Genomic DNA, 12,809 nt, shown 5'->3' with positions numbered 1-12,809 from the left:
ACTGCTTGATTCCTTGTACTGCATCGAGTAAGATGTGAAATGTGGTTACATGAGATAACTTGATGATTGAACTAATTGATTGTTACCATGTATGCTTAGAAGGAGCAAATCTAGCTAAGTTAATGATGATAGAATTGGAAAAGCTAAAGTTTGCTTTTAGAAACAGCTAGTGCTTTTGGCAAACCAAACCCCTCAGCCAAACAGCTGCATAGCCTAGAGGTAGAGGAGTAGACTTCTCACACCGGTTAAGTCTAGCTGAGTATTAGTATACTCAGCCTTGCTTGTGGCACAATTTTTGCAGGTACCATTCAGGAAATGGTTGACGGTGTGACTTGGCCTACCACCCTGCCACCGGGTTGGACGGTCGAGTGGGATGTTGCTCCGGCAGGAGAGGAGCACGAGGAGTAGTGGGCTAGGCCTTGCCCATTTCCTCATTACCGACGACATCGATTATCCGCTGCACTTTATTTTGTGAACTTTATTTGCTACTCAAAAACTCCGATTTATGTAATAACTCCGCACTTAATTTGAGGTTTCCTGTTTTATTGTATTTCTTCTGTGACTCACCATTGAGTGAGATTGTGGAATTTGATCCTGGTTAAGTGGCTCTATCAGACTAGATCTGAAGGACTGACGGGTTATTCCGATTTAAGTGTGTTACGGCCCCTAAGGCGTGACATGGGCACTTAAGCTGGAATAATTCGGGTGGTTCTGCCACACCAAACTTGTTGAGTATGTCTTGAATATACTTCGTTTGGCTAATGAAGGTGCCCTCTTGGAGTTGCTTCACTTGAAATCCCAAGAAGTACTTCAACTCCCCCATCATCGAGATCTCGAATTTCTGTGTCATGATCCTACTAAATTCCTCACAAGTAGATTCGTTAGTAGACCCAAATATAATATCATCAACATAAATTTGGCATACAAACAAATCATTGTCAAGAGTTTTAGTAAATAAAGTAGGATCGGCCTTTCCACTTTGAAGCCATTAATGATAAGAAAATCTCTTAGGCATTCATACCATGCTCTTGGGGCTTGCTTGAGCCCATAAAGCGCCTTAGAGAGTTTGTAAACATGGTTAGGGTACTCACTATCTTCAAAGCCGGGAGGTTGCTCAACATAGACCTCTTCCTTGATTGGTCCATTGAGGAAGGCACTTTTCACGTCCATTTGATAAAGCTTAAAGCCATGGTAAGTAGCATAGGCAAGTAATATGCGAATTGATTCTAGCCTAGCTACGGGTGCATAGGTTTCACCGAAATCCAAACCTTCGACTTGTGAATACCCCTTGGCCACAAGTGGAGCTTTGTTCCTTGTCACCACACCATGCTCATCTTGCTTGTTGCGGAAGACCCACTTGGTTCCTACAACATTTTGATTAGGACGTGGAACTAAATGTCATACCTCATTCCTAGTGAAGTTGTTGAGCTCCTCTTGCATCGCCACTACCCAATCCGAATCTTGAAGTGCTTCCTCTACCCTATATGGCTCAATAGAGGAAACAAAAGAGTAATGTTCACAAAAATGAGCAACACGAGATCGAGTAGTTACCCCCTTTTGAATATCGCCGAGGATGGTGTTCACGGGGTGATCTCGTTGGATTGCTTGGTGGTGTGGCAGCCTTGGAACTTGTTCATCTTCCTCATCTTGATCATGGGCATCTCCCCCTTGATCATTGCTCTCCTCTTGAGGTGGCTCAACTTCTTGATCTTCTCCTTCATCATTTTGAGTCTCATCCTCATCTTGAGTTGGTGGAGATACTTGCATTGAGGAAGATGGTTGATCTTGTGCATGTGGTGGCTCTTCGGATTCCTTAGGACACACATCCCCAATGGACATGTTCCTTAGTGCAACGCACGGAGCCTCTTCATCACCTATCTCATCAAGATCAACTTGCTCTACTTGAGAGCCGTTAGTCTCATCAAACACAATGTCACAAGAAACCTCAACTTGTCCAGAGGACTTGTTAAAGACTCTATATGCCCTTGTGTTTGAATCATATCCTAGTAAAAAGCCTTCTACAGCCTTAGGAGCAAATTTGGATTTTCTACCTCTTTTGACAAGAATAAAGCATTTGCTACCAAAGACTCTAAAATATGAAACATTGGGGTTTTTACCGGTTAGGAGTTCGTATGATGTCTTCTTGAGGATTCGGTGTAGATACAACCGGTTGATGGCGTAGCAGGCGGTGTTGACCGCCTCGGCCCAAAACCGATCCGAAGTCTTGTACTCATCAAGCATGGTTCTTGCCATGTCCAATAGAGTTCTATTCTTCCTCTCCACTACACCATTTTGTTGTGGGGTGTAGGGAGAAGAGAACTCATGCTCGATGCCCTCCTTGTCGGTGTTTTGGGTCCGACCGCACACCCGGGGTTGCCCCTCAAGGTGTTTTTTAGGAGTAGGACGGTGTTACCGACTATAGCTCAATGGTTCGTGCTGGATGCACGAGAAAACAGTAGACAATGGTTTACAGGTTCAGGCCGCTTTGAAATGCGTAATACCCTACGTCCTGGCGAGAATGCTTTATGTGACTGGTTACAAGGGAGCTCTCTAGTGCGGGAAACGTAGAGAGTTGAGGTGGATGGCTGAGTAGTGAGTTCGATCGTTCTGAAGGGGTGCCCCCTAGGCCTTATATACTCGACCGTGGGGCATTACATGCAGATATGATAACAGTATGCGCCTAAATGATAGTGAACCAATTGAGTCTATCTTCCTATAGTTCCGCCGACCCATCCTCGCTTGGTTCCGCTGTACGGGGTTCCAGCGCGGGAAGGTCAGGTCACTGTTGTGATTACTTGCTCGAAGTCATTGGGCCGTCTGGGCTTGCATCGATCCGGCCTTATGTCAATCTGCTTCACTGGTCGTTCCTCCTCAGACCCACGAAGGGATGACCTTACGATTTATTGGGCCCTTGGGCCTTTCGTGAGGTCTTTTATCCTTCCAGTGGACTCGGGGGATATCTGTCCCCTACAAGCCCCCGATCTTTGGGTTGATTTTGAAATAATCGACCCAAAGATCCTAGGTCCAGCTTGCGGTCTTTGTTTGTAACAGGAAGTGCTTTCTAGGTAATCCGGTAAAAACGATTTCTTATTGTCTCCTTCTGCTTTTATTACTCAAAAATTGGTGTTCTATCTCAGAATCACGCTTCGGAGGTTAGCATTTCGTATTGTAGGACTTCGAACTTCATTGGGTGCACCAAAGGTGCACCTAATGGGTGTAGCCCCCGAGCTTCGAGTGGATTTTTGCAGACAATCCACTCGAAGGTCTTCACTTCGAGTATTATCAGAAATCACTTTTATTTTCCACTTGTACTTTGTCGGAGGTCAGCCTTGTTTTGATCTTACCTTATGCTTTAGAGGTCAGCATTGTCTTGATCTAGCTTCGAGTGGATTTTTGAAAATAATCCACTCGAAGGTCTTCATTTCATGCCCTTTTTCCGAGAATCATCCTTTCTTTTTGCCGAATGCCTTAGAGGTCAGCATTATGTTATTGATATTATGCTTTAGAGGTTAGTGTATATTTTGTCTTTGAGTCCAAGTTCATGATCTGCCCATATCTTGCTAGGTAGTGCAATTTATTTGATCTGCAACTGATTGGACGTTCGATAGACGTCCCCTGGCTAGTCTTTATGTCGCTTCTGTCGGTCAGACTTGTACTTCACCGGCTATATTTGGCTTTCCTTTGATCCTTGCTGATATCTCACTTTTATCTTGAGGTATTCATTGCATGCACTGCACGTATGTGACAGTTTTGAAAAATATACTGATAATTCCTGGGCGCCCCCCCAATGGGTGTAGGCAAGGGATGGCTTGGTACGCTGAGTGTTTTAGCAAACTGCTTTTGAGTAGTAATTTGATGTGACCGCGGGTGTAATCATATCGCCCGCGCAGTTGACTGGAGTCCCAATGGGTGTTGTGTTGCGTGAAGCGGCGTCAGCCGCCTGACGTGTCTTCAGACGGTTTGAAGTGCATATTGAATTTTTACGACTGTTCAGTGGCCGTGATAGGAGGTGAGCGGTTGCCTTCTTCTTTTATAAATAGTGCCTTTGCTTCTCCGGTTTTTTCACATCTCTTGCTGCTGTTTACTCTCCTCTTCTTCCCTCCACTGCCACCATGGGCAAGAGTAAGAAAGGTAGCGGTTCTTCTCCTCGCTCTGGTGACAAGCACAAACATGAGTCGACTCCTCCTTCGGAGGACTTCGGCGACTCGGAGTACTCGGAGGAGGAGTTCTCCTCCGAGTCCGAAGGATCTTTGGCTCTCGTCTCTCCCCCGGCGTCGTCTGATGATTCAGACGACTCCCAGGGGATTGCCGTGGAGGTCTGGACCTACATCCGCGCCGTCGAGCGCTCTGGGCTCGAAGGCTCGGATGAGTCGGAGTACTCCTCGGACTCGTTCGAGGAGGGCAGCGGCGGCGATGGCGGTGATGACGACGACGACGGAGGCGACGGTAGTGGCGGCAGCGACAGCGGCAGGGGCGGTGACGGCGGCAGCAAGGGCGGCAATGGCAGCGGCAGCAAGGGCAGCAGCAAGGGCAGCAACAAGGCCAGTGGCTAGATGCCACTGATTTTTTTAAATGTTAGTATAGATTAGAAGTAGTATAATGAAATAATGTAGTAGTAGTTAGTAGTATAGAGTAGTGAAGTGTAATGTAGTAGTAGGGAGGTCATCAACTCATAACGAGTTGATTTGTAAATTCTGTAGCTTCCCTTTTATGAAGAATGATTTCGTCTCCTCCTGTGTTAATTACTTTGCCTCCCGGTCAGTTGACGATTGCTGCGACGTTGGTGCCTCGGAGGTAGTGGCCGAGTCACTCGGGGTCACATTGTCACCTTTTGGGGTGACGGCGAGTTATTATTGACAACATTGGCGCTTCTGAAGTAGTGTCTGAATGATGGCAGGGCCACATCGGTGTTTTTAGAATTAACGACCGAGTGGTTACTGGTGATATCAGCGTTATAGAGGTAACCACCGAGTGACTGATGGCAACGTCGGCGTTTTTAGAGGTAACAGCCGAGTGACTGATGGTGACGTCGGTGTTTTAGAGGTAACGACCGAATGACTGATTGTGACGTCGACGTTTTAGAGGTAACAGCCGAGTGACTGATGGTGACGTCGGTGTTTTAGAGGTAACAGCCGAGTTAGAACGGGCCGCGTCAGCCGTTTTGGAAATAACGGCCGAGTGATGACATGGCACGTCAGCGTTTTAGAAATAACCCCCGGGTGATGACTGGGCGCTTTTTGGAAACGGTATCTGTGAGAGCACCTAGAGGGGGGGTGAATAGGTGATCCTGTAAAAACTTATCTTATAGCCACAAAAACTTGTTAAGAGTTAGCACAATAATTGCCAAGTGGCTAAGGAGGAGATCTTGCACAATATGACAATCACAGAGAAGACACAGAGATTTATCCCGTGGTTCGGCCAAGTACAAACCTTGCCTACTTCCACGTTGTGGCGTCCCAACGGACGAGGGTTGCAATCAACCCCTCTCAAGCGGTCCAAAGACCCACTTGAATACCACGGTGTTTTTGCCTTGCTTATCTTTATCCCACTTGCGAGGAATCTCCACAAGTTGGAGTCTCTCGCCCTTACACTTAAGATTCACAAAGAAGCACGGAGTAAGGGAGGGAATGAGCAACGCACACAAGACTTCAAAAGATCAGAGCAACACGCACACAAGCAGCAATAAGAGCTCGCAACACAACTCAAAGAGTACACAACTCCACAAGAGCTCTATATGCTATCACAATGAATCGAATGCGCTAGATCAATGTCTTGGTGCTTAGAAAGGTTGTAGGAATGCTTGGTGTCCTCCTCCATGCGCCTAGGGGTCCCTTTTATAGCCCCAAGGCAGCTAGGAGCCGTTGAGAACACATCTGGAAGGCTATCCTTGCCTTCTGTCGTCGGGCGCACCGGACAGTCCGGTGCACACCGGACACTGTCCGGTGCCCGATTTATTTCCATAAACAGCGCACCCGACCGTTGCTGTCTGTTGCAGATCTGGCGCACCGGACAGTCCGGTGCACACCGGACAGTCCGGTGCCTCCTTCCGACCGTTGGCTTGGCCACGTGTCGCGCGCAGAATCCGCGGCCGACCGTTGGCCCAACCGACCGTTGGCTCACCGGACAGTCCGGTGCACACCGGACAGTCCGGTGAATTTTAGCCGTACGCCGTCGGCGAATTCCCGAGAGTGGCCACTTCGGCCGAGGCAGCCTGGTGCACCGGACACTGTCCGGTGCACCACCGGACAGTCCGGTGCCCCAGACCGAAACAGCCCCTTGGCTGTACACAGCCACCTCTTTTCTTTTCTTTTTCTTCCTGTTTCCAATACTTAGACAAGTATATTAGTACACCAAACCAATGTACTAAGACTTAGAAACATACCTTTGCTCTTGATTTGCACTTTATTCATCCATTGCATAAATTCACATTTAAGCACTTGAGTTGGCACTCAATCACCAAAATACTTAAAAATGGCCCAAGGGCACATTTCCCTTTCAATCTCCCCCTTTTTGGTGATTTATGCCAACACAACATAAAGCAACTAGAACAAGTGCAAAATCACTTCAAATAAAAACTAACTTTGAGTTTTATTCAATTTTGGCATATATGGATCATCCTTTGCCACCACTTGGTTTGTTTTTGCAAATCAAACTCAAATCTCTATCTCTAAGTCAAACACACATGTTGAAGCATAAAGAGAGTCATTCCAAAGAAATTTGACCACGGATTTCAAAAACTCCCCCTTTTTCCCATAATCAACATTTCTCCCCACAAGAAGCCAACTTTTGACAAGAAGCCAACTTTTGACAAAAGAGACAATACAAGACAATACAAGAGTTTTGACAAACCAAAAGCTCTATTATACTTTTTCAAAATTTCTCAAGTGGTAGCTGATCCATTTATTGCTTTGGCCTTTATTTTCTCCCCCTTTGGCATCAAGCACCAAAACGGGATCAATCTTGGCCCTGGAACCCCATTGCCTCACCAAAATTTTCAATTAAGAGCAAATGGCAATAAGAGTTCATGAGATGAACTTGGAAGTAATTACCCTCTCATCGGAGTGCAGTGGAAGTCTTTCATGGTCCAAGTCCACCTTTTCCCTTTCAATTCTCCTTCGAGACTAGATCAAGCAAACTCAAGCATATGGTTAGTCTCAAAGGATCAAGTTGTAACACATCTCCCCCTAAACATGTGCATCACTTTGCAATGGACTTGTGAGGTCCAGGGAGTGTTTGTACAACTTGAGCACCACAATAAGCAACAAAATGCAAAAAGGAACATGATCAAAAGCATAAGTACATGTATGCTACAATTCAATCCAGGTTCCGCGAATCTAAGACATTTAGCTCACTACGCAACCTGCAAAAGGTCTTCTCATCTAGAGGCTTAGTGAAGATATCGGCTAGCTGGTTCTCGGTGCTAACATGAAACACTTCGATATCTCCCTTTTGCTGGTGGTCTCTCAAAAAGTGATGCCGGATGTCTATGTGCTTTGTGCGGCTGTGCTCAACAGGATTCTCCGCCATGCGGATAGCACTCTCATTGTCACATAGGAGTGGGACTTTGCTCAGATTGTAGCCAAAGTCCCTGAGGGTTTGCCTCATCCAAAGTAGTTGCGCGCAACACTGTCCTGCGGCAACATACTCGGCCTCAGCGGTGGATAGGGCAACGGAAGTTTGTTTCTTAGAATTCCATGACACCAGGGACCTTCCTAAGAATTGGCACGTCCCCGATGTACTCTTCCTATCGACCTTACATCCAGCATAGTCGGAGTCTGAGTATCCAACTAAGTCAAAGGTAGACCCCTTTGGATACCAGAGCCCGAAGCAAGGCGTAGCAACTAAATATCTAAGAATCCGCTTCACCGCCACTAAGTGACACTCCTTAGGATCGGATTGAAATCTAGCACACATGCATACGCTAAGCATAATATCCGGTCTACTAGCACATAAGTAAAGCAAAGAACCTATCATTGACCGGTATGCTTTTTGATCAACGGACTTACCTCCTTTGTTGAGGTCGGTGTGTCCGTCGGTTCCCATCGGCGTCTTTGCGGGCTTGGCGTCCTTCATCCCAAACCGCTTTAGTAAGTCCTGCGTGTACTTCGTTTGGGAGATGAAGGTGCCATCCTTGAGTTGCTTCACTTGGAACCCAAGGAAGTAGTTCAACTCGCCCATCATTGACATCTCGAATTTCTGCGTCATCACCCTGCTAAACTCTTCACAAGACTTTTGGTTAGTAGAACCAAATATTATGTCATCGACATAAATTTGGCACACAAACAAATCACCATCACATGTTTTAGTGAAAAGAGTTGGATCGGCTTTCCCAACCTTGAAAGCATTAGCAAGTAAAAAGTCTCTAAGGCATTCATACCATGCTCTTGGGGCTTGCTTAAGTCCATAGAGCGCCTTAGAGAGCTTACACACGTGGTCGGGATACCGTTCATCCTCGAAGCCAGGGGGTTGCTCCACGTACACCTCCTCCTTGATTGGCCCGTTGAGGAAAATGCTCTTCACATCCATTTGGTACAACCTGAAAGAATGGTGAGCGGCATATGCTAGCAAGATACGAATGGACTCTAGCCTAGCCACAGGAGCGAAAGTCTCCTCAAAGTCCAAACCTGCGACTTGGGCATAACCTTTTGCCACAAGTCGAGCCTTGTTCCTCGTCACCACCCCGTGCTCGTCCTGTTTGTTGCGGAACACCCACTTGGTTCCCACAACATTTTGCTTCGGACGAGGCACCAGTGTCCAAACTTCATTGCGCTTGAAGTTGTTGAGCTCCTCCTGCATGGCCAATACCCAATCCTGATCTAGCAAGGCCTCCTCTACCCTGAAAGGCTCAATAGAAGAGACAAAAGAGTAATGCTCACAAAAATTAACTAATCTAGATCGAGTAGTTACTCCCTTGCTAATATCACCCAGAATTTGGTCGACGGGATGATCCCTTTGAATCCTGGGAATCTTTATTCTTAACGTAGGAAGTGAACATCTTCTTCTCCCCCGTCATATGGTTTGTGCATCCGCTGTCGATAATCCAGCTTGATCCCCCGGATGCATAAACATGCAAGGCAAATTTAGGCTTGGGACTTAGGTACCCAACTCTTGTTGGGTCCTACAAGGTTAGTGCAAATTTCCTTAGGGACCCAAATGCAAGTTTTGTCTCCCTTGCATTTTGCCCCTAACTTCCTAGCAATTACCTTCTTACCCTTTCTACAAATAGCAAAGGGAGCATTGCAAGCATAATAAATGGTAGAAGGTTTGTTCACAACTTTTCTAGGAACATGAGCAAAATTTCTCCTAGGCATATGCACAATATTTCTCCTACACATATCTCTATCATGCTTATATGAAGAACTAGAAGCAAATATGGCATGAGAATCATAAACATGTGAATCAAAATCATTATAAGCATTTCTAGCATGTCTCCTATCATGGTACAAGAAAGCATGGTTCCTTTTAGCACTATTAGCCATAGGGGCCTTCCCTTTCTCCTTGACGAAGATGGGAGCCTTATGGCTTGTTAAGTTCTTGGCCTCTCTCTTGAAGCCAAGACCATCCTTAATTGAGGGGTGTCTACCAACCGTGTAGGCATCCCTTGCAAATTTTATTTTATCAACTTCACTCTTGCTAGTCTTAAGTTGAGCATTAAGACTAGCCACTTCATCATTTAGTTTTGAAATTGAAACTAAGTGTTCACTACAAGCATTAACATCAAAATCCTTACACCTAGTGCAAATTGTAATATTTTCAACACAAGAGTTACTTGCTACTTCTAGTTTAGCAGTTAAAACATTAATTTCACCTTTTAAAGAAGAAATGGTTTCATTACAAGTAGAAAGTTCACCAGAAAGTATTCCATTTCTTTCAACTTCTAAGGCAAGTGAATTTTGTGCACTAACAAATTTATCATGTTCTTCATATAAAAGGTCTTCTTGTTTCTCTAAGATTCTATCCTTTTCATTTAAGGCATCAATCAACTCATTAATCTTAGCTATCTTAGTTCTATCCAATCCCTTGAATAAACTAGAGTAATCAATTTCATCCTCACTAGATTCATTATCACTAGAAGAATCATAAGTATTATCATTACGAGTGATTACCTTCTTTTCCCTTGCCATGAGGCAAGTGTGATGCTCGTTGGGGAAGAGAGCCGATTTGTTGAAGGCAGTGGCGGCGAGTCCTTCGTCGTCGGAGTCGGACGAAGAGCAATCCGAATCCCACTCCTTTCCAAGGTGTGCTTCGCCTTTGGCCTTCTTGTAAACCTTCTTGTTTTCTCTCTTCCCATTTTTTTCTTGCTCCTGGTCACTATCATTTTCGGGACAGTTAGCAATAAAATGACCAAGCTTACCGCATTTGAAGCATGATCGCTTTCCCTTGGTCTTGGCCTTGCTTGGCTGTCCCTTTCGACCTTTTAGCGCCGTCTTGATTCTCTTGATGATGAGAGCCATCTCTTCATCATTGAGCCCGGCCGCCTCAACTTGCGCCACCTTGCTAGGTAGCGACTCCTTGCTCCTCGTTGCCTTTAGAGCAATGGGTTGAGGCTCGTGGAGTGGACCGTTCAACGCGTCGTCGACATATCTTGCCTCCTTGATCATCATCCGCCCGCTCACAAATTTTCCAAGTACTTCCTCGGGCGTCATCATCGTGTACCTGGGATTCTCACGAATATTGTTCACGAGATGAGGATCAAGAACGGTAAATGACCTGAGCATTAGGCGGACTACGTCGTGATCCGTCCAACGCGTGCTCCCGTAGCTCCTTATTTTGTTGATAAGGGTCTTGAGCCGGTTGTAAGTTTGAGTTGGCTCCTCTCCCCTTATCATGGCGAATCGTCCAAGCTCGCCCTCCACCAACTCCATCTTGGTGAGCATGGTGATGTCGTTCCCCTCGTGAGAGATCTTGAGGGTGTCCCATATCTGCTTGGCATTGTCCAAGCCGCTCACCTTATTGTACTCTTCCCTGCACAAAGAAGCTAAGAGGACAGTAGTAGCTTGTGCATTTCTATGAATTTGTTCATTTATAAGCATAGGGCTATCCGAGCTATCAAATTTCATTCCATTCTCCACAATCTCCCATATGCTTGGATGGAGAGAGAATAAGTGACTACGCATTTTGTGACTCCAAAATCCGTAGTCCTCCCCATCGAAGTGTGGAGGTTTGCCAAGAGGAATGGAAAGCAAATGCGAATTCGAACTATGTTGAATACGAGAATAATCAAATGAAAAGTTCGAATTGACCGTCTTTTTGTAGTCGTTGTCATCATCCTTTTGGGAAGAAGTAGACTCATCACTATCGTCGTAGTAGATGATCTCCTTGATGCGCCTTGTCTTCTTCTTCTTCCCTTCCTTCCGTCTATGCCCCGAGCCGGAGTCGGTAGGCTTGTCGTCTTTTGGCTCGTTGACGAAAGATTCCTTCTCTTTGTCGTTGATCACGATTCCCTTCCCCTTAGGATCCATCTCTTCGGGCGGTAAGTCCCTTTGTGAAGAGAACGGCTCCGATACCAATTGAGAGCACCTAGAGGGGGGGGGTGAATAGGTGATCCTGTAAAAACTTATCTTATAGCCACAAAAACTTGTTAAGAGTTAGCACAATAATTGCCAAGTGGCTAAGGAGGAGATCTTGCACAATATGACAATCACAGAGAAGACACAGAGATTTATCCCGTGGTTCGGCCAAGTACAAACCTTGCCTACTTCCACGTTGTGGCGTCCCAACGGACGAGGGTTGCAATCAACCCCTCTCAAGCGGTCCAAAGACCCACTTGAATACCACGGTGTTTTTGCCTTGCTTATCTTTATCCCACTTGCGAGGAATCTCCACAAGTTGGAGTCTCTCGCCCTTACACTTAAGATTCACAAAGAAGCACGGAGTAAGGGAGGGAATGAGCAACGCACACAAGACTTCAAAAGATCAGAGCAACACGCACACAAGCAGCAATAAGAGCTCGCAACACAACTCAAAGAGTACACAACTCCACAAGAGCTCTATATGCTATCACAATGAATCGAATGCGCTAGATCAATGTCTTGGTGCTTAGAAAGGTTGTAGGAATGCTTGGTGTCCTCCTCCATGCGCCTAGGGGTCCCTTTTATAGCCCCAAGGCAGCTAGGAGCCGTTGAGAACACATCTGGAAGGCTATCCTTGCCTTCTGTCGTCGGGCGCACCGGACAGTCCGGTGCACACCGGACACTGTCCGGTGCCCAATTTATTTCCATAAACAGCGCACCCGACCGTTGCTGTCTGTTGCAGATCTGGCGCACCGGACAGTCCGGTGCACACCGGACAGTCCGGTGCCTCCTTCCGACCGTTGGCTTGGCCACGTGTCGCGCGCAGAATCCGCGGCCGACCGTTGGCCCAGCCGACCGTTGGCTCACCGGACAGTCCGGTGCACACCGGACAGTCCGGTGAATTTTAGCCGTACGCCGTCGGCGAATTCCCGAGAGTGGCCACTTCGGCCGAGGCAGCCTGGCGCACCGGACACTGTCCGGTGCACCACCGGACAGTCCGGTGCCCCAGACCGAAACAGCCCCTTGGCTGTACACAGCCACCTCTTTTCTTTTCTTTTTCTTCCTGTTTCCAATACTTAGACAAGTATATTAGTACACCAAACCAATGTACTAAGACTTAGAAACATACCTTTGCTCTTGATTTGCACTTTATTCATCCATTGCATAAATTCACATTTAAGCACTTGAGTTGGCACTCAATCACCAAAATACTTAAAAATGGCCCAAGGGCACATTTCCCTTTCAATCTGGCCTGGGAAAACCCCATATGTACTGCATTGTTGCGCGCCTCTGCTT

This window comes from Zea mays, chromosome 5 (assembly GCF_902167145.1).
Source record: "Zea mays cultivar B73 chromosome 5, Zm-B73-REFERENCE-NAM-5.0, whole genome shotgun sequence".
NCBI lineage: Eukaryota > Viridiplantae > Streptophyta > Magnoliopsida > Poales > Poaceae > Zea > Zea mays.
Note: the sequence above shows the minus strand (reverse complement) of the source record.